We start from the raw sequence: 22354 nt of genomic DNA, 5'->3' as shown, positions 1-22354 counted from the left end.
GTTACCAAACGGCGCGTGAAATAATTGAAGCCATGAGCATAGCGGACAGTGGGGTTGCATGTGTGAGTAGCACGTCCCTTTCACTACTATCAAAGGAAAGGGCATTTTTACAAAAGGGAAGGTAGGACTGGACATGTGACGAGACAGTTGTCAATTTTTATCATCCGGGTGTTACCATCTTCCATTTTTATCAGCTGCTGGTGTGCATAAAGAGCAGTGTTTCCCGAATAAAAATTCAGTTGTAAGTCCAGCGCTTTGTGTGTGTGTCTCTTTCTTTCTGTCCGTGTCTTTTAAGCGCAGGTATATTTCAATATGGCTACCAGTAAAAACATGGCTAGAGGAAAAGGGCCTTTTTGTTCCTTGGGGCTCGAACTGTCTCCTGTGTAGAAAACCGGAGACGGTAGAACACGTGTTCCTCGATTGTTGGGATGCGGTGTTCTACTGGGATGTTTTGCAAAGAACCCTAAAAAAGGACTTGCCATTGACACCGCGCGGAATTCGGTACTTGACCACTGAAAGTGATGTTGCACAGTATGACCAGATTATGTTATTGGGCCTTCACAGCATTAGGAGGAGTAGAATGGCTGTAAGACATTGTGACTTGGATGCACGATCGGTATGTGGTTATTTTGTGGAACATGTGTATAAGTTAAGAGAAGTCTTGAAGCAACAAGATTGCGCGGATGATGTATTGAGTCTGATGGACCAACTTGTGTTAATGAAAGTCCATTAGACACGGTTGTCTGCCAAGGGGCACGACAACTACGATATTTTATTGATGTATTCATTCATGCAATAAAGAAAAAAAAGCTATCATGGCGGAGTGGATAGCATGCTCGTCTCGCACTCCGAAGACCGGGGTTCGATTCCCGAGCTCGACCAATTTCCTATTCGGTTTTATTTATTTATATGGCCTGACTAGAGAAGTTAATTAGGCTCATTGAGTTATTAAGCCATTAACTAAGCTCAGCCCCACTTAATTGGAGCATCACTATATGATCCCTTCAATTAGTTGCATGGCTACTAGCCAAAGTACAATTGGCCCCGTTTGGCGCACTGTGACGTCACGACCGTTTCGACCAACTGAAAAGCGTGACATTTCTGTCGACAACTGCTGCTTACAACGATGAGACATTAAAGGCTTTCGCCTTAACAACAGCACCGTTACAGTGCTCTAGAACCTTGGGCAGTGTGCCGTGCGGCGGCGGAGGAAGGGCTCTTTTCGCGATGACTGCTCCGCTGGCGGCCAGGGGGCGCTGCGTGTAATAGGTGTGCCAAGCAAGGCCTGCTCGGCTGCTCCGCGAGCCGTCCGCTGCGTTGCCGCGGTAGGGCCGCGGTACGTTGTTTAAGTACTGAGTGGTGCATTTTTGAGGTATTTGCTGGCTGCTGATGGCACATTTACCTAAGCAGGTGCAACATTTCAACAATAATGCGTTGTTTCGTGCAGTGCGCAGCAGTAGAAAACCGATAATACCAACGACGAGAATTTTGATCGGTGCACGCTTTAACGGCCGTTAGCCATGAGCTAAAGTACAGGTCGCATTCAGCGTGTGCTTGCTGGACCTCACGTTTCCGATACTGTGCACACAAGCTGGTAAATTCGTTGCGTGGAGGCAATTGTTCGAAGCCTGCGGCGTTTTGAAACTCACGCCCAGGACATTTTCATTGGTTTAGAAAGTTCGCGCATTGAGCGAAAACAACGGGTCAATGTGCTGACATTTATTTATTCAAGTTCCAAACATGACACAGCATGCAAAGCAGAGCCTTGGCAGGCTACATACACCACAATCATTTGCACCTCCTCAGCTTAAGGTGCTTCAGTCGTTCTCGCTGAGAGCTCCTGTCTTTGTTCAAAGATTTCGTGTAGAATCTGAACCTGAGGAGCACATAAAACTTAACAATTCGAAGGGAGACATCACTATCATGGGCAGGACAGCCAACCATTGGAAGGGAAATACCATGCAGAAAGGAAGCAAAATCAGACATGCTTGCTGCACTAATCTTTCTGGTGCTAAAAAAAATAGTGAATGAGTCTTCCAGTGTGGTGATTAATTTTGCAAGTTGACCAGACGGATACAATAGGCCGCCACAATCAAACTGCCGGATAAACTCATTTTGCGAGATCTGGTTTGCAGCCACCTTGGAAATTGTCAAGCATTCAGCACAAAGGCTGCATCCTGTGCACAAAGGCTGCATCCTGCAACCGGTAACCACTGTTGCAGCCCGGCACAAAACATGTGGTGTCCCTTTTGTCTCGTCGTCTCTCCGTCATTGTGCACGCATTACTCGCTTAATCCAACTCTTAAGCACAGTCAGACGTCAACAATACACCAGAAAAACGCAACACACGGCGATGCAACGCGCACAACAACAAAACACAAATTCTTCTCTGCCAGCACGTGAAACGACTGCGCGCTCGAGCTGCGCTTCCACCACTCCTTGGCACTCCTCTTACTAGCAGCGCCCCCTGGCCGCCTGGCGCGCCTGTCATCGCTGCGACGGCCGCGCCTCCTCCATTGCTTCCCAGCCCGGACGACACACTGCCCAAGGTTCTAGAGCACTGTAGCACCGTATTCACAACAGGCGCGTCTCCTCGTCCGCCTCCATACAAGCAGTGTGTGGACGGCCGAAAACCTCCACTGTTATCCTAGTGCTCCCAGTGCATTGTGCGCCTACTGCGACAGCCATGACGTCAAAACAAGCACAACTGCAGCTTTTCGCATGCATGCCCAGTCTTCTTTTTGAATTTGTCTGTCGGGGGAGGGTGCCGCGAGCCGTCAAGGAGAGTGGACGCGATTCACGGCGGCTCCGCGAAACGGATGTCCTACTGCCAAACCATTAATCTGCATCGCTGAACACTAGTTGAGGTGTGTCCAGCAGGTTACCAGGCACCCGTAGACACCCTTTTCATCCAGGTGGGCCTGCCTTTGGCGATTTTACGGTGTTGTGTCTGTCGATCACGTTGGCGCCGCTGCTAAGCCTAAGGCTTGGCGACGACGCCGCGGGCCGCTGACGCGGCACTAGGCGCGGCCACCATGAGTCTTGCACGGGGCTACGACCCGGAAAGCATGCAAGTAGTGGAGCTACAGGCTGCGAAGAGACCAGTCTTCGATGAAGCCACCGAATATGCTATTCGGAAGAAATTAGAAGAGCAAGAGCGAGCGTCTGCGAGGCGCGTGAGCTCGGAACGCCAGGAACGGTTGCGCGGTGGAGACGCTGCTGACGGCCTTGACGCCACTTCGATGCCAAGCAAACCGCTTGAACCGATGCATTGGAGACCAGAGGTGGTGCCCAAGTTCGGCACTGAGGACTCGGCTGTCGTCGTGAAACCCAAGGGAACGCTGAACTTGTCAAATTACGAGGGTACCCATCAGATAGTTGAAGCTATATATGGTGCGGCCGGTATCGAACGCAAATCACAAGCGCTTGCAATATGGCCAGCATGGGATCAGAACATAGTCACTGTTGGAATCCGAGACGCAGCGGTTATTCGCCAAGTCCTCGCGGTGGAGAGTCCACGGATTTGCGGCCAATTACAAACGGTGCAAGTCTACCTTAAGATGTCCGGAAATACGTGCCGTGGAGTAATTCAAGTTGCTTCCAAAGTGTCCGAAGCAGATATTGCTCAAGCTATTTACTCCCCAGGCACTCTAGTGGTGGGTGTGAGGAAATTAGGATAGTCGAACGCGGCGGTGATTACGTTCGAGGGCCGTAAAGTGCCGTTCAACGCGTTTTACTGGGGGAGAGGCTGTGCTCGTCCGTCTATACCGGAAGACCACACCAGCTTGCACCCGCTGCGGAACAGTGGGACATAGAGCGGACGTTTGCCCTAATCCACGAGGTAAGCTCTGCCGGGCCTTTGGGACCATTATCCAAGAAGAGGGGCACGAGTGCCAGCCCGGATGCCTAGTCTGGGGGAGCGGCCATCTCACGAACTCAGCGGACTGCACCTGGAAATACAGGAATGGTGCCGGAGCCGGGCGGAAGCCTGGCGGAAGGAAATCCAGCAACCAGCGTCAAACCAGAGAGGACCGGAAGAATTCAGGTCCTCGGCCGCAATCACAGAAGAAGCGGATGCGGACTCCGTCGCCGGGTCACGAAGCGAGGATCGCAACGGGGGCGTCCCGGCAGGGGCCTGAAGGAAGCGGTCGTCCAGGTGACAAGAAATCGGGAAGAGCCGGATCTGAGGAAACCACGGGCAGCAATGTGAGCTGGGCACAGGTGACCGCCTCCCCGCCTCCCACGTTGGCTGTTGAGAAACTTAAGGAGGAAAATAGCAGATTAAAAGAGGAACTAACGAAGTATAAAAGTCAGAAACTGAGAAAATCGGCAGGGGGAGAAAATATGCCAGAAACGCCTGGTGTATCTGCAATGGAGACGGATGCTTTCCTCCCTGCCTCTCAGCACGCACTAACTCCTGTCCCCCAGGGTGAGAAAAAGGAGGAAGGGGAGAGAAACAGTAACGCAGTGGCGACGGAGACCGATAAGGGGCCCGGTGCCAGAGAGAAAGAAGCCAGGCTTGAGGCAATTGTGGAGCGATGTTTTTTTTTTTTTTGAGAGCTGTGTACAATTTTCTCTTGCTGTATGCCATGCTGCCATGTAGAAAAGGGCCGTGGGCCTAGTCAAGCCCATAAAGAGGCTTTTTGTCCACGACCCTCAGCATTTTCGCGATGCCGAAATAAAGATTTGATTTGATTTGATTTGATTTGATGTTTGCTGAACGACCTTCCGCGCTTGGAAGCTCGCATAAGGCAAAATATACAGGCGAGCCTCGAAGGAACTCTACAAATTATTATTGAGAAAAACGTTCAGGCAGCTATTGAGAGGGGCATACAGGCAGCGGTAGAGCGGGTCCTACAGGGCATCTTGGAGCCCCGTCTGATTAAGTTGCAAGCCTTTGAAATCAGAATTGATCGCAAACTTCAGGGGCTGGCGGAGTGTACGCGGACGAAGGTTCCAAAGTTAACTGGCCGGGTGGGTAATAGGCAGCTTGCAGCTGGTGATTCGCCCGACGCCGGGGTGGACGCACCAAGAGCGATTTCCTTTAGTGTTCAACATGGCCCGCCCTCCTAAATTGCAGATTTTGCAGTGGAACTGCCGGGGGTTTAGAAAGAAGAGGGATTCGCTACAGCAATACGTAGATTAGTTGGATAAATTACCAGGTATTATTGCACTGCAGGACGTGAATACGGAAGCCACACTCAGACCATACAGCACGCATCAAAACAGCTCATCCACTTGCATTCTGGTGCATAAGGATTGCACGGCTGTGACAATTGAGCTGGAGTTACTCACGGAGGTGGAACATTTATTCAGCTTTTGCCGAACGTACGCACTAGCAGAAGTGCGTATGTGTTGAACATATATAGTCGACCGAATAACGGGGGTGCGTCTTTCGATGAAATTTTTCACAAGGCCGCGCAATTGGCAAAAAGTGCACCTCTCATCATTGTGGGGGATTTTAACGCGTATAGCTTCGTGTGGGGATATAGTAAGGAGGATATTAAGGGCACGAGACTCGCTGCGGCCATATCGGACCTAGCACTGACGATTTTGCTGACCCGCAGCATCCCACGAGGATTGGCAACAGTGTCTCAGAGATATATGTCGAGATCTCTCGTTGATTAAAGGAGCGAGAAATCAGGATTGGCACAACACGCAGGAAACCATAGGGAGTGACCACTGCGTTATCAAGATCTGCCTCGACTATAATAAGCATCGCAAACCGAGAGGGAATGCCCGGCTCATGTACTGGTCGTTGTTCCGACCGCTTCACACGTACGCTTCAGACATCAGAAGAAGTAGCGAAATTAAGTTTGCAAGCAGAAGAGTATGCACGATCCGTGGCCAAAAACAACTCGTTTGCCAAATGCGACTCCATGAAAGGCAACCTTAACACCAAGGCTGCGTGGAGTCTTCTTAGATGTTTGATAGAACCCTGCAGGTCTCTCGGGCATCAGCAACGTAACCTCAAGAGAGCCCTACACGGCTTCGCGGGCACGGACCAGCAGCTAGTTGCAGCCCTCGCGAGCAAGTAACTCTGTACAGTGAAAGACAACGAGCCAGTACGGGATTATGAGGGTATGGACAATCCGGACCTCCACAGAGAGTTCGAAGTCGAGGCAATACAGACGGCGCTTGTGGCCTTGAGGCGGGGCACGGCGCCAGGGAACGACAGGGTGACGTTGGGATTGCTTGTCAATCTCAATCGGCAAGCGCTTGAACATCTCACGCAGTATATCAACGAGTGCTGGAAAAGTTGACAGTTACCCAGGGCATGGAAGACGGCTGATGTCAGCTTTATTCCCAAGCCTGAAAAGGAGGTGAACATCAATAACCTCAGGCCCATCTCGCTTACGTCGTGCGCCGGGAAACTAATGGAGAAGGCCGTACACATGCGGCTTTCGACGTATATAGAAGGCCACAATATTATACCTCACACAATGTTTAGATTTAGGGCACACTTCTCAATCCAGGACGTGTTACTGCAGCTGAAGATGGAGGTTATCGATCCCCCGCGCAAAACTAAACAGTAGGGCCATACTAGCACTCGATCTTAAGGGGGTTTCGATAACGTGAAGCATTCGAAGATTCTGGACAATCTACAGAGTACTCACTGTGGAAAACGTACCTTTACTTACATCAAGGCTTTCTTGCAAGATAAGCAAGCGCACATCAGGATTGGCGACACGAGGGCCGAGGCGACACCGATGGGCACCAAGGGGACGCCTCAGGTAGCAGTCCTTTCTCCACTGCTCTTCAACGTTGCCCTCATGCACCTGCCGGAACAACTTAATGCCATAAAGGGAATCCGCCACGCCCTCTACGCGGATAACATAACCATATGGACAACGGAGGGAAACTTGTGACAGATGGAGGAGGCACTCCAAGAGGCTGCCAGTACGGTTCAAAAGTATGCAGAAGAATGCGGACTGCGCTGTTCCCCGGACAAGTCGGAGCTCCTGCTCCTCTGAGGGAAGGGGGATACTGCATCGCTGGAAATCTCGGTCCCTGATACACCTATTCCTGAGGCGGAAACAACACGGATTTTGGGGCTGCTCATTAACAACAAGGGTGGGAACTCAGCAGCGATCACCAAGCTCCAAACGGTGTGCGAAAAAGTTATCCGTGTGATATTTCTAATCACAAGCAAGAAAAACGACATGCAAGAACAGGATACCCTTAGACTAATACCGGCCTTTGTCATCTGCAGGATAGTGTACATGGGCCCGTACCTTCGTATGAGGAAGACCAATCTAAACCACCTGGACGTTATCATTCGAACGGCTTTTAAGAAGGCACTCGGCTTACCCATGAAAGCATCTATGGAGCGTCTGCTAAAACAATGCGTACACAACATGGCTGATCAATTTATTAGCGCCCATCTTACAAGCCAGGTAATGCGACTGGCCACAACTACGACCGGCAGCAGGATCTTAGAATATTTAAAAATTAGCTTTCCGGAGAAAGTGGCTGGGAGACAAGATATACCTAAAGAGTAGAAGAGCAAATTCCTTACGCTTCCGCTTCCCAAAAGCATGCACCCGGAGCATCATCATGCTAGACGAGTGGCGAGGAGCAAGATGATGAACGAGTGCTATTCAACAGAGTGAGTGAGTGAAAAACATTTATTGCTCCAAAAATCAGGTTTTAGCGGTGGGCTGATGTCTTCATGTCTTCGGCCTCTTCACAAGGTCGGCGCCCCTATTCCAGGGCACCGCTGAGTCTTGCTGCTTCGCAGGCGTATTGCCGGAGCCCACATTTCGCTCGCTGGCCTCTCTGGAAACCAGCGCTGCGCGCCCGCCGTCGCTCAAAGCAGGCCCAGACTCCCTCGTACATGTCGCGGCGTGCAGCGTGAATCATCCCGCCTCGCCGGCGCCGACGCGGACCCTTCCTCCTCCTGTCCTCACCGTCGGTGCGAACTCCTACGACGCTTCGCCGGCCGTCGCCTCTCGACCATTGGTCTAATTTGAACGGTGGCCAGTGCCGTGACCTGATTGGAGGATTTGAACTGCTGGCTGCCGCAACCGACACCGGCGGCTTTAAAAACGGAGCCGCGCTGAGCCCGAGCAGCAGACGGGCAGCAGAAGAGCCATCACGCCGGAGCTACGCTCGCCGCCGGGGCCGCCCTTTGTGCTAGCCCGTGGTGCTCTTGACCCTTGTATCATGTAAAAGCCCTTGTACATACTGTACATAAAATTCCTTTGAGTCACCGTCGCCTCGACCGTTTCCTGGCTCGGACTCCCAGTCCCAACAGTGGTGGCAGCGGTGGGATGCCCAAAACCCAACAGCGTGCTGCACCAGTGCCCTTTGGGCCGTGAGCTCGCTCCTGGTCAGCAGGCCCTCCCATTGTTCCGCACTCGGGTCATTTAGTTTGTGAAGTGCTCTGTTACGTTCGCATTCCCATGTGATGTGATATAGCGTGGGGGTTGCTACGCACCACGGACATGTGTCCCTGTATTGTGTAGGGAACATCTTGTGTAGTATGTATAAATTGTCGAAAGTCCCTGCTTGAAGTCTCCGCCAGCAGACCGCCTCGTGCTGTGTTAATGATGCGTGGGGTGGTGGGTATTTGAATCTCCGCCCTCTGTGGTAGTTTAATATTTCTGCATACGTTGGTTCCACCGTCATGGGGTCCTCCAGGGTTTCTGACTGCCCTGCTCGGCTCGTGATCTCGCGAACTAGGCTGTCTACCTTCGAGTTACCCTCTATCCCGGTGTGTGCCGGTATCCAGAAAATCCTGTTTCTTAAGGTCTTATTTGGAAGCTTTGCTTCGAGGAGGGTGCTCAGCGCTTCCTTGCTTAGTTTGCTCTGTATGTAGTTCCTGCATGCTGCTTTGGAGTCTGTTAGGATTATCAAAGACTTGTTCCTACGGTAACCTTCGGCCGCCGCTAGAGCTACGGCAGCTTCCTACCCCTGCGTTACCGTACAGTTTCTTAATGTCGCGCTGCTAATTGGTTCCCCCATGTGGTCTGCCACTGCTGCCGCGACTCAGAACTTTCGGGTCCTGCGGTCACATGGATAGAGGGCCGCGTCTGTGTATACTGTGTTTTCCATTGTGGATAGACCGCTGCACATAGTCTGCCCTGGCCTGACTTCTTAGCAGCGCCTCCGTCTGTTCTTTGTCTTTCTTGGTCATGCGGTGGTATGGCAACGAGTACCAGACTCTGCTGACTATCAGGCTTCTGACGAGCTTGATCGTGTCGCTTTCTTTCATTCCGCGTCTGTTCTGTGATGAACTCTTTATCATGCGGCGTATTTGTTCTGTTTCTTGAGTAGGCTAATTGTGTAGGTACATCTCCTGCTTCCTTGGATCCACATGCCCAGGATGCGTATCATGTCCCTTTCTGGTATATTTTGGCCTTCTAACTTTACTGTCAGTTCGTCCTTCGTAGGGTTGGACCCTACCCTAAGAAGTTCCGACTTTTCCGTGGAGCAGGCTAGGCCCCTTTCCCTCACGTACACTTCTACACACGTTGCTGCTTCTTGCAGTCTCTCTTTCTTTTGTCCTAGCGAGCCTCGATTCACCCAGACCGTAATGTCGTCGGCGTACATCGCGTGCTGGATGCCATCGTTCTTGCTGAGTCTTCTGGCCAGTCCGATCATTGCAATGTTGAAAAGCAATGGTGAGATTACGGATCCTTGCGGCGTGCCCTTACGTGGGGTGGTAAAGGTGTCGCTTCGCAGGTCTCCCAATCCCACTGTCACTGTGCGTTCTGACAGGAAGGACCTTACATTGTCGTGCGTTCTTCTTCCGCAGTTGGCGTTGTTTAGGCCTTCCATGATGGCTTCGTGGCTAACATAGTCGAAGGCCCCTTTGATGTCCAGGGCCATGATATTGTTTTCGCCAGTTCTAGGTGCCGTGTCTATGATGTCTTCCTTGATCTGCAGCAGGACGTCTTGCTTCGACAGGTTTGCCCGGAAGCCGAACATGCTGTGCTGGTACTGTTCTTTGTCCTCCAGGTATTGTTGGATTCGCCTGGTGACGATTCTCTCGTACAATTTGCCAAGGCTCGACGTGAGGGAAATGGGTCTCAGGTTCTCAAGCTGAAGCTTCTTGCCGGGTTTGGGTATCATACCCACGACAGCGTGCGTCCACTCCTTCGGCACCACCCCCTCTGCCCACAGCGTGTTGAGGTACGCCGTGAGCTGTATTTCTTGTTGTCGCGCTTATCGCCGCCTGGACTTCCTCTCTTGTGATCGGCCTGTCCATTGCAGGATTGTCTGCTCCTTGGTGCTCCCCGTTGTAGCCCTGGGGGTTGTCCTTGCCGTATCATTTGATGCGGACTGCTTCTAGCAGTTCTTCGTCCGATCCTTCGTACTGGTAGACCAGTTTCTCAATTGCCTTGCCACTTTCTGCTTTTGCCGTGGTTGGGTCCATGAGGGCCTTGAGTATACGCCACGTCTTGGCCGTGCTGAGCGTGCCGTTCAGTGAGCTGCTGAACTGCTGCCATCTCTGCCTGGCCAGTTGCGTCGCGTCGCCTTCATCGTGATTTTATCAATCTTCTTTTTGAGTTTTATGTTTAGCTCTTGTTTTTTCCAGCGTTTGGTGAGCCCGCATCTTGCCTTCCATAGCCCGAGTAGCCGCCTGTCCACCTCCGGTGCTTGTTCTGTTCTATCTATTTCCTTTGTATAGAGTTCTTGTATTTTTTTCAGCTGTTGGTTCCACTTCTCTTTGGAAGTGATTACCCCTTTTAGCCGTTCGCTGTGCTTGCGGAAGGCGTCCCAGTTGGTAAGGTGGGCCGTTCCGATCTTCCTTATACACATAAGAAGAAACCTTCCGCGAGGGGTCCGTATAACAATTTATGCTGATGATATCTGCATCTGGACCGCATCACGTTCGCGCTATATCACCCAGCAACGTCTACAGAGAGCGCTATTGCACATTTCGATGTACCTGGCTTCCAGAGGTCTTCGTCTCTCGCCAGAAAAGAGTGTTGCAATGGCGTTTACAAGAAAAACGATGACCCGATATCCGCTGCTCCTAGGCGGACGATCGCTACCATATGTACAATCTCAGCGATTCCTGGGTGTTGTAATCGACTATAATCTGTCATGGACACCTCAGATCAAAAAACTCCGCGAGAGGATCACTGCAGCATCGCAAGTGTTTAGGTTCATGGCGGGAACAAGGTGGGGTAGGTACTGCCGATCAATGCTTCTGCTTGAAAAAGCCTACGTTGAAGGAACCTTGCGCTACTGTCTACCAGTGTTTCAAAGATTATCTACATCAAGCAATAAGTCTCTCGTTGCCGCACGGAACAACTGCCTGCGAATATGCCTTGGCCTCCCAAAGGGTTCCTCTGCATCAGGAACAGTAGCGGAGGCAGGATGTCTCCCACTAGAGGTGATTGCCGCCCAGGAAACTATGCGTACCCATCTCCGCCATGTTCTTCAAGGGAAGAAGCACTTCCTGCACCGTGTCCACCTAACTCACAGCAACTCTAGCTTTGGCCAGGCAGTGCAGCTCCTGCCCATCCCTACTATTAATCAGCCACAGAAACTACTACCTCTGACCTTTCCTCCATGGACACTCTCTCCTCTAAAGGTGAAGAAGTTTGTTCCAGGTGTGAATGCAAAGAGCCGCATGCCACAGGCAGCTCTTCTGCAAACTACTCTCGCCTACTTAACGGAGGAATATAGGCAGCACACCCATATCTTCACCGATGGTTCAACTACTGAAGAAACCTCTTCATGTGGCCTTTATGTGCCCTCAATAGGCCATGCCCTTTCTTACGGGCTGCAGTGGAGGACATCCTCTACGACAGCTGAGCTTCACGGCATTAAGGAAGCTGTTTCTTACATCCTGCACCGAACCGCCGACCGTTGGGTTATCTTCACCGATTCGAAAGCATCTCTTCAGATCCTGGCCAACCTGCTGAAGAAAACGAATCACCAGCCAGTTTCCCTGGACATCGGATATCTACATCATTTAGCTATTGCCGCAGGCCACTGGATAACAGTTCAGTGGGTACCTGCTCACTGTGGCATTCAGGCTAATGAAAAAGCAGATGAAGCGGCCCGTAAGGGCCACCAACACCGGAGATACATTAGAACCTTTTTTACGAAATCTGATGCGTCCCAGGTGGCCAAAAGTTTTGCTTCCGAAGAAATGTATCGGCTTTGGAGTTTGCCGACATATCAGTACCAATTTCTTCACTCAATCGACCCACATCTTAGATCAAGACTCTCACCCAGAATTCCTCGACATCTGGAAACACTTTATCATCGACATCGTCTTAATGCTGCATATACAAACGGCTTACGATACCGTTTTAGACAAATGGACAGTCCGCACTGTGACAACTGTGCCGCGATAGAAACTGTGGAGCATATCTTGCTTGAGTGCCCTGCATATGCCAACGAGCGTGCGTACTATGAACATTGCATGCAGAAGCTCTGCTCAGTGCCCCTTACAATGGACAAAGTTTTAGGTCCCTTAGCCTGCCTTAGGCAACAGAGACTTGCAATGACTTTTCTGTTCACATATTTAAAAGACATTGGACATCTTGATAAGCTTTAAACTCACTTGCACGTCACCTTCATGCATTCTTCATGCAGTGAACTTCGTCAGCCCATTTGACGGACTATGCACTCCATCACTCCATAGGTTACATCAATTCTCGCCATTGCATCCTTAGTACCCATTTCATGGCCGCATTTTATCTTCGTTTATTTTACCTCTTCCACTCTGCTCTCCTTCTGTCTTTATCTCCCAAATTCCCCTCCCTGCGCAGAGTAGCATGCCAGCGATTTTTAAGCGCCGGCTAAATTCTCTGCTCTTCATTAAAGAGTCTCTCTCTCTCTCTCTCTTTCTTCTTTACGTTGTCTGCTTCGATTGCCGTTCTCAGAATGTAGTGGTCACTGCCTAGGTCGTCCAGCAGGTTTTTCCACTCGGCCTGCTTTGCTCCCTTAATAAAGGTGAGGTCAGGACAAGTATCTGGACTCACACTGTTACCTCGCCTAGTTGGTTGGTTTTCATCCGTTAGGAGGTCGCAGTCTATGTTTTCCGCCGCTACGCATATCTGCTGCCCCTTTTTCTCGGTTTTTTGGCATCCCCAGCTCGAGCTCCTTGCGTTAAAGTCACCCGCGATTATTAAGGTGTTCGTCTTGGCTAGCTTATTCGCCTCAGAATAAAGCTTGCTAAAATCGCCATCCCTTTGTCTGGGGGGGCTGTAAAGGTTAACTATGAAAGTGGATTTTGGCCTTGTGTTTCTTTTTGGGGATAATCTCTGTTATTACATGTTCTATCTGTGTACCCTCAATCTCCTTGTGTGCTATGGTGACCAGCTTGTAGCTGATGAGGGTGGCGGTGCGGCCGCTTTTCTAGTATGTATAGCCCCTCAGGGTGGGTGTTGTGTTAGTCTCCTGTAACATGATGATGTCTGGTGGTGTGTGTCTAGTGTTATTGAACTGCTGGAGGAGTCCCTGCTTGTGCCGGTATCCCCTGCAGTTCCACAGCCATATGTCTAGTTGGTTCTGTCCTGCCATGTTGCGTCACTACTTTTTCCACTTTGGTTTTCTGCTCCGAATCTTCTTTCATTAAAAAGCCTGTATCTGGCGTCATTTGTGGCTTTTTTTGTGTTTTGGCTTTTGACATATGTTCGGAAGTTCTGATCTTGCAGCGCTACTTTTTGCTGCATCTGTGTCATTTGGTTTTGCATCTGCATTTGCAGTTGCGTCAGACGAAGGAGCCTTCTTCGTGGACGCTGCGGGTCCTGTACAAGGAATATCAACAATCTCAGTGGTGCACCAAATGCAAGTCGGGCACGGGCTTTTAGTTCGCAACGGGGATACACAGGCTATGGAGGAGGCAGCGATAGCCCAAGCCGCAACGCGCTGCGCATCTAAATATATAGAGAGATAGACTCTTTAATGAAGAGCAGAGAATTTAGCCGGCGCTTAAAAATCGCTGGCATGCTACTCTGCGTAGGGAGGGGAATTTGGGAGATAAAGACAGAAGGAGAGCAGAGTGGGAGAGGTAAAAAAAAAACGAAGATAAAATGCCGCCATGAAATGGGTACTAAGGATGCAATGGCGAGTATTGATGTAACCTATGGAGTGATGGAGTGCATAGTCCGTCAAATGGGCTGACGAAGTTCACTGCATGAAGAATGCATGAAGGTGACGTGCTAGTGAATTTAAAGCTTATCGAGATGTCCAATGTCTTTTAAATATCTGAATAGAAAAGTCATTGCAAGTCTCTGTTGCCTAAGACAGGCTAAGGGACCTAAAACTTTGTCCATTGTAAGGGGCACTGAGCAGAGCTTCTGCATGCAAAGTTCATAGTACGCACGCTCGTTAGCATATGCAGGGCACTCAAGCAAGATATGCTCCACAGTTTCTATCGCGGCACAGTTGTCACAGTGCGGACTGTCCATTTGTCTAAAACGGTATCGTAAGCCGTTTGTATATGCAGCATTAAGACGGAGTCGATGATAAAGTGTTTCCAGATGTCGAGGAATTCTGGGTGAGAGTCTTGATCTAAGATGTGGGTCGATTGAGTGAAGAAATTGGCACTGATATGTCGGCAAACTCCAAAGCCGATACATTTCTTCGGAAGCAAAACTTTTGGCCACCTGGGACGCATCAGATTTCGTAAAAAAAGTTCTAATGTATCTCCGATGTTGATGGCCCTTACGGGCCGCTTCATCTGCTTTTTCATTAGCCTGAATGCCACAGTGAGCAGGTACCCACTGAAATGTTATGCAGTGGCCTGCGGCAATAGCTAAATGATGTAGATATCCGATGTCCAGGGAAACTGGCTGGTGATTCGTTTTCTTCAGCAGGTTGGCCAGGATCTGGAGAGATGCTTTCGAATCGGTGAAGATAACCCAACGGTCGGCGGTTCGGCGCAGGATGTAAGAAACAGCTTCCTTAATGCCGTGCAGCTCAGCTGTCGTAGAGGATGTCCTCCGCTGCAGCCGGTAAGAAAGGGCATGGCCTGTTGAGGGCACATAAAGGCCACATGAAGAGGTTTCTTTAGTAGTTGAACCATCGGTGAAGATATGGGTGTGCTGCCTATATTCCTCCGTTAATTAGGCGAGAGTAGTTTGCAGAAGCGCTGCCTGTGGCATGCGGCTCTTTGAATTCACACCTGGAACAAACTTCTTCACCTTTAGAGGAGAGAGTGCCCATGGAGGAAAGGCCGGAGGTAGTAGTTTCTGTGGCTGATTAATAGTAGGGATGGGCAGGAGCTGCACTGCCTGGCCAAAGCTAGAGTTGCTGTGAGTTAGGTGGACACGGTGCAGGAAGGGCTTCTTCCCTTGAAGAACATGGCGGAGATGGGTACGCATAGTTTCCTGGGCGGCAATCACCTCTAGTGGGAGACATCCTGCCTCCGCTACTGTTCCTGATGCAGAGGAACCCTTTGGGAGGCCAAGGCATATTGGGAGGCAGTTGTTCCGTGCGGCAACGAGAGACTTATTGCTTGATGTAGATAATCTTTGAAACACTGGTAGACAGAAGCGCAAGGTTCCTTCAACGTAGGCTTTTTCAAGCAGAAGCATTGATCGGCAGTTGCTACCCCACCTTGTTCCAGCCATGAACCTAAACACTTGCGATGCTGCAGTGATCCTCTCGCGGAGTTTTTTGATCTGAGGTGTCCATGACAGATTATAGTCGATTACAACACCCAGGAATCGCTGAGATCGTACATATGGTAGCGATCGTCCGCCTAGGAGCAGCGGATATCGGGTCATCGTTTTTCTTGTAAACGCCATTGCAACACTCTTTTCTGGCGAGAGATGAAGACCTCTGGAAGCCAGGTACATCGAAATATGCAATAGCGCTCTCTGTAGAGGTTGCTGGGTGATATAGCGCGAGCGTGGTGCGGTCCAGATGCAGATATCATCAGCATAAATTGTTATACGGACCCCTCGCGGAAGGTTTCTTCTTACGTGTATAAGGGCAATATTGAACAGGGGAGGGCTGAGCACCGCTCCCTGTGGTACTCCCCTCTCTACTGCGTGAAAGCGTGTTGGACCGTTTGGAGTGGTCATAAAAATTTTCCGTTCTTTCAAATAATGCCCAATCCATTTGTATAGCTTTCCTCCAAGGCCAAGACTGGCAAAGGCGGCGAGAATTGCATGGTGAAAGACAGAGTCAAAGGCGGCCTTGATGTCTAGGAAAACGGCTGTCGGGATGTACCCAACATGAAGGTACTCCTCAATTGATGAGACGAGGGAGATGATATTGTCAGTCGCAGACCTGTTTTGTCGGAACCCGTTCTTTTCTTGGGGGAACTCATTTCGGCTTTCTAGGAACCAAGTTATGCGTTTGCAGATCATGCGCTCCATCAGCTTACCTAGGCAGCTCAGTAGGGCAATGGGCCGGAATGATGCGTAGCTTGTTGGCTGCTTACAGGGTTTCAAAACAGGCACAATGTCGCCAGCTTCCATTCCGTGGGGACCTCACCAGTCATCCAGGAAGAATTGTAATACTCCAGGAGTCGAAGACGGGAGGTGTGGGGTAGCTTTGCAATGGCTTCATAGGTCACCTCATCATGACTCGGAGACGTGTGTCTATTTGTCTCCGCGATAGCTGTGGATAGTTCTTCCATTGTGAAAGGCAGGTCTAACGCTGGCACTGCCGCCTTTGGGATGCCTGATTGACCATTTGCGGAGTGTGTCGAATGCCCTGACCCTGCCGACAGTAGCCTGCAGTATTCTTCTGAGACTTCTTTTATAGATTTTTGTTCGTGAAGGGAGAGTGCAGCGAGGGGTGGAGTTGTTGAGGTGGCGTGCGCATACCTCTAACTATCCGCCAAATATTTGTTACTGGTTGGCGCACATCCAGCGTAGAACAAAAGTCACGCCACTTCTGCCGATTGAGTTTATCCATATAGCGTCGTATGTGACGTTGTGCCCGTCGGCATGCACGTAGGTCATCGAGGCTTTTTGTGCGCAGAGCTTTCCTTTCAGCACGCCTGCGTATAGCGCAGAGCCTTTGAAATGTGTCATCATTTGAAGGTAGGCTATCATTTTAGTTGTAATTTGTGTACTCGCTCTCAGGCAATACGCCATTGTTGATGCTAATTCCTCATTGCGAGTTGCCGCATTAATTCCTCTGCTTACAGCGCCCTTGTATGCTTCCCAGTCTGTAGATTTTGTAAGGAATTTCTTTGGGTTCCTCTGCGCATGGAAAGCCGATATGAGGATTGGGTAATGGTCGCTTCCGCGTGTCTCCAAATCAGTGCACCAGCCAAAGTTGTGGGCGAATGAACTTGTGACAAATGTCACGTCGATGCTGCTGGTAGTCGTCGGGCCTCGGAGGTAGGTGATGCTGCCATCATTTAATGGCTGAACTGAATGCTTGGAGAGAAGTTTTGCAAGCTTGGCACCTCGGGCACATGTATGTGAGCTGCCCAAAATTTCATTATGAGCATTGAAGTCTCCGCAAATAATATGCGGTGAGGGCGTCCTTGCTATCAAGTTATCAGGTCTCATAGCATCAAAAGGCGTGCCTGGCTCAAGATATACTCCAATCAGAGTGTACTGTTGTCCGGCAATAACTGTGACAGCGCACACGTATTCATTGTCGCTGTGAGGCGGGACATCAACCGATGAGGCCGGGATATCCTTGCGAAAGCCTATCAGCAATCTGCTGACGTTATCTGGTCGTTGTGAATGATGGAAATAGTATCCGTGGAGTCGGAAAGTTTCCTCGACGCGTGATTCACAGATGACTATGAAGGGGAAGCGGTACGCTCGCACGAGCTGTCGGAAATCTGAGAGTTTAGAGAGTAGCCCGCGAGCGTTCCACTGGAAAATGGTGCATGTACGAAAGATGTTGTGAATTGTCAGCTGCGGCGAAGTTCTCGCTGTTGAAGCCATGATTACTGAAGTGTGGTATTACGCCCCTGCGGAGCGTAGGAGACCGACACCAACGGCTCCATTGCAAGGACAGCTTCTACTTCTGGGAGTCCTCCTGACGAGGGGTTTGCACGGATAAGAGCCTTGATGGCTGCAAACAGCATAGGAATGAGTAGGCTTGTGATATCTTGTTCAGAGTTTCCGGTTTGCTGCCTGTCGCTGATCTTCCTGTCATGTTGTGGCGCCTTAGGCTCAGAGCGAGCGACGCTGTTTGTCGGGTCTTGTGCAGTGCGCTGCAGCAGCTTTGATGAAGGAGAAGAACCAACGAACTTCCCATGCTTCTTTTTTACTGCATCTGCGTATGTCTTGTCAGGTGCTTTCCCACGCTGTGTTGACTGATTCTCGGAAAGAGCTGCCGTAGTCGTGAAAACCACGTCGGGGTTAGGTGGTGGTTCATGGCGCTTAGGGGGTTTCCCTTGTGTTTGCTCTGCCGTGCGAGCAACTGTGGCTGCTTTCTTTTTATAACACCCTCCATAGGAAGCAGGGTGAGGGCCACCGCAGTTAGCGCATTTAGGTTGTGCTCTCGAAGTGCATTCTTTGTGCGAGTGGGGGCCAGCACACACTTTGCAGCGCACGGGGCCGTTACAATGTCTTGATATGTGGCCATGCCTCTGACATTTATGGCACTGAGTTGCTGCTCCGACGAATTCAGTTACAGGGTAACTACAGAACCCAAGCGTTACTCTTTTTGGTAGCGGCGCATCTTTTGCGAATTCCAATATAACTGCGCGACGGCGTACCTCTTTGATCTTTCCACCGTCCTCAGGAGTGTAGGCGGTTAGCCTCCTTGCTGAAAGGACACCTTGGTCACGTAGATATTCCTTCAGATCTTCGTCTGTGTAGGTGACAGGTACATCTTTTATTTTGCCATAGCTTGCCATGTAAGAGTATGGGACTCGGGCCTCTACGGCCACTCCAGCCAGCTTAGTTACCGTGAGCAGACGGTTGGCGGCGGGCAGCGTCGATACTGTAACCATCAGGCTCCCATCCTTGTGAATGCGATGGCTGAGGCCTTTTTCTTGTGCCGATGCTACAACCGCCGAAGCCACAGTGTTGGGGTTGGCTTTCCATAGGCTTCCTCCTTCCTCGGTGGGCCTGAAGACTACAAGAACACCGGTAGCTCTCTTTTCCTTGTACGAGACAGCTGTGAACGATGCTTGGTCCATGTCCTCTGGATGGTCGGTCAGAGGCTCGTTGCTGGCTTGGTCGTCACGCAGCCTCTTGTTTGCCGGGCCCTGGTCTGTAGCCGCAACTACAGGGGCCGCTGGACCCGCCGCTGCCGCTGCTGCCATCAGTGCAGCATGGAGTTCAGCTGGTGGTGATGTTCCGTGTCGGCGTTGATACGGCGCACAGCGCCGAGGAGGACGCTTGACGTGCTTTTGCCGGCGGCCAGGGACCCCCATGTCGTCCCCGGAATCCTTCCACGTCCTCCCTTCCTGATTCAGGCTCCCCCTCTCCATTAACAACATATTCAAAAATATTACAACATTTGCGCCTTCAAAGGCAGACACTCCCGAGGCTCGCTAAGGGTCTCAGTAAATCAGAGGAATGTCACCTTCGCAGGCTACAAACTATGTCTTTCAATAATCCAGCTACGCTTCACGCCATTGAGCCCGAGTCCTTTTCGGCACAGTGCAAATTTTGTGGCCAGAAGGCAAACCTATACCATATGGTATGGGCTTGTCAGAAAAATGACAGCATTGACATCATACATCAGCCAACGCGGGAGGGCTGGGAGGGGGCCCTGTCCATCTCGGACCTCGCGGAACAACAAACCCTCGCCGCCAGAGCGCGGGCAGCTGCTTTTACCAACGGCGTCCCGGACTACGGACCCGATCAGCCTTCCCTTCAACTAAGGCACTGTGGCTTTAATAAACGTTTTCATCATCATCAACATCACTTTTTCTGTCGGTGGACTCCGCAAGGGTGCTACGAACGCCGACTGAAACACTATTACCAACCCTTTAGTCGACTTTCGTAGTTCTCTGGAGGTGTCCACTCAGAAAGTGAACTGACTATGCGCCATTGCTGCTCGCAAAACCCAGTCCAATCTAATTAGTGGTGCAAAATTTCTCTCAGTTTTTAGATTGAGAGCCGCGTAGCTAGTTCAATTGGTCGGAGGACACCTCAAGCGCGCAACGAATGCAGTCTGAAGCACAGGTGTACAAGGCTTTTGGCGTTCGTGGTGCGCTTCAGGTGTCCACCAACAAAGTGAACTAGCTCTGCGCCTTTCCTCCTCTCAGAAGCGAGAGAGGCGGATGGAAACAATTTTATTAGACAGGAGTCGGCGTTCCTGGCCTGGTGTGCAGACGCGTGTGCATATGGGCTCCGGCCATTTTTCTATTTTGACCGACTTTTGACCATCCGCCGAATTTTATTGTGTCTCCCGAAGTTCATGAAGGTGCTCGGCACCTGCCCAGCCCGATTTCGTGACCGGCACTCTGTTTTTGTGACCTGCATGGACACTTGTTTCCACCGAGCCTAGCGCCAGCCTCGCTAAGCCTACCGCCACTGGCGATAGGCTCTGCTTCGCAGCCGGGCCCAGTGCTTCGCCAAGCATGGACGTCGTCAACGTGGAGGGGAAGGAAATAGCCCCTCAAGATTATATACCCACGAATTGGACCTACGTAGCCCGCTGCTACGAACGCGGCTCGACCGCTTCTTCATCGAAACGCCCTCCCAAGCCACCGCTGACGGAGTCGCCTTCCGAGTCCGTCCAGCATACCGCGTCCCAGCAGCTACCACCCTCCACGTCACGTAAGCTACCTCGAGGCGCTCCGTCGCTGCCACGTCTCCCTCTTGAAGACTTTAAAGTCATCATTCACCCTCGCGGGGGCCTCAATCTGGGTGCCTGGGGCGTGAACGCTCTTTGCAGAGCATTCACCTCAAGCCTTCGTTTGACTTCCTCCGGTATCGCAGAGGACCGCCTTCGGGTGAATTTTGTTCACAACACCCTCACCATTAGCACCCCATTACTTACACGAAGCTACAGGAAATCATCCTGGGTCCGACAAGCTACCCAGTTGCCCCCTTTTTGGCCCCACCAGGCGCATACGTCCGAGGTATCATTCACCACCAATACGTGGATGAGATACAGGAGGAAATCATGGAGTACTTGATACCCCAGAATCCAGAACACTGCATTCTCTACACCCGCCGTTTAGGCAAGACCCAACATTTTGTCATCACTTTCGCAGGGACAAAGGTCCCCCGCCAAGTCCCCTATGCAGGCAGTGCTGTGCGCTGCTACACCTTCAAGAACAAAGTGGAAGTCTGCCTTAACTGTCGCAAAACGGGACACCGAGAGGACGTTTGCTCGTCTCCCAAGCTCTCCAAGTGTCCTGACTACGGAGCTCGCGACCCTGACGAGGCCCATGAATGCACCCCCACTTGTGTAATTTGTTCTGGGGATTTGAGGGGAACATTGAAGACCACAGCGGCGGGCGTAGCGGTTTACTATCGTCGCCGCTGTTTGCAGGCTGGTTTCAATGTTCCCTGTGCTGCCCTGCGTGGCCCACAGAGTGATGTCATCGGCGTACAGGGCGTGCTGCATGCCGGTGACACCACCCAGCTGGGCCGGCAGGTGCACCATGGACAGACTGAAGAGCAGCGGAAAAAGTACCGCGCCTTGGGGGGTTCCCCGCGTGTCGAGTAGGTAAGGACCATGCCCTCTATCTTGTATTCAAATGTAGGATTGACGATCCATTAAAAATTGGCTTATGTATCGGAATGCGTTGAGGCCACAATCGGTGTGGCTTAGGTCAGTGAGTATGATCTCATGTGCTACATTGTCAAATGCCCCTTTAAGATCCAAGGCGAGTACTACCCTGTCATTATGGGGGCATTCGAGGGGGTCAAGGACTTCCCGATTGAGTTGCAGAAGCACATCCTGTGCGCATCTGTGTGGGCGGAATTCGAACATGGTGCTCGCAAAGACATGTTTGTGTTCAAGATATTTAGATAAGAGATCCCGCACCATCGTCTCCATTAGTTTGCCCACACAGGCGGTGAGAGAGATGGGGCGGAGGTTATCTGTGTCAATTGGTTTGCCAGCTTTAGGAATAAAAGTGACCAGAGTCGTTTTCCATTCGATTGGCAGGGGGGTGTCTCCGCGCGAAATCGCATTGACGTATTCCAGGAGGGACTGGTATGCCAAGTCGGGCAGGTTCGTCAAAAGCTTGACGGTGACCTTATCCCTTCCTGGCGCAGTGCCCCGTTTCATTTTGGCGAGAGCCGCCCACAGATCATGGAGCTGGAAAGGTTGATTCAGCTCCGTGTTCTCTCTGTCTGCATAAGAGTACGCAGATCCACGGGGGTCTTGGGCTGTACACAGATACTGGTCCAGAAGTTTCTGTGCCAGTTAAGTCGTGTTGCCAGGAAAGGCGTGCATGGCTCGCTGCAAATGTTTTTGTGTTTCGGTTCGTGTTTGCGTTGGGTCGATTAGGGCTCGAAAGAGACGCCACGTGTTTAGGCTGGATATT

General features: G+C 51.1%; 1 pseudogene; it reads left to right on the top strand.

Annotated features, from left to right (window-relative positions):
• The first annotated feature begins 3035 nt into the window (after nt 1-3035).
• LOC149325248 (uncharacterized) overlaps nt 3036-22354 on the top strand; it is a 40913-nt pseudogene continuing 21594 nt past the window's right edge.

This window comes from Amblyomma mixtum, chromosome 10 (genome assembly GCF_055824585.1).
Source record: "Amblyomma mixtum isolate Tamu chromosome 10, ASM5582458v1, whole genome shotgun sequence".
Lineage (NCBI taxonomy): Eukaryota > Metazoa > Arthropoda > Arachnida > Ixodida > Ixodidae > Amblyomma > Amblyomma mixtum.
The sequence above is the reverse complement of the archived record's forward strand: the minus strand, read 5'-3'. Positions and strand labels throughout refer to the sequence as shown.